Genomic DNA, 601 nt, shown 5'->3' on the forward strand with positions numbered 1-601 from the left:
CGGAGTTAGAAATTGTGGTGTTTGGCCATGAAAATTCAAAAAATAATTTCGAAAAATTTTTCTGAAAAGGGAAAACAAGTTTTTGTTATTTTCACAATTTTCTAACTCCAATTCCAACTTTAATTATTATTACATATAACCCTAATCTTTTAATTTTTTACATAAAACTCTCCTTATAACATTACTTTTTCAATATTACGTATATAGCAATTTTAGAGAATACGATAATTATAATTTCAAACTTAATGTTATCCTAATTAATGTATATCTCTTTTTCTCTCTTATCATTATTTTTATCCCTTATTTAATTTTCTCCCTTATTTAAGACATTATTTTACTGTTAATTATATTTATACCCATAAATATATAAAGTATTATATTTATACTCATAAATATATAAAATATTATATTTATACCCATAAATATATAAAGTATTATATTTATAATAGAAATGTACAAAGTATGTTATATATATAAAGTTTATATCATGTATATATCATATACACACACATATATATATACAAAGTATTAAGAAACATACTAAGCATATTTATAATATAAATATACAAAGTATGTTACATATAAAGTTTATACCATGTAT

This window comes from Capsicum annuum, chromosome 10 (assembly GCF_002878395.1).
Source record: "Capsicum annuum cultivar UCD-10X-F1 chromosome 10, UCD10Xv1.1, whole genome shotgun sequence".
Lineage (NCBI taxonomy): Eukaryota > Viridiplantae > Streptophyta > Magnoliopsida > Solanales > Solanaceae > Capsicum > Capsicum annuum.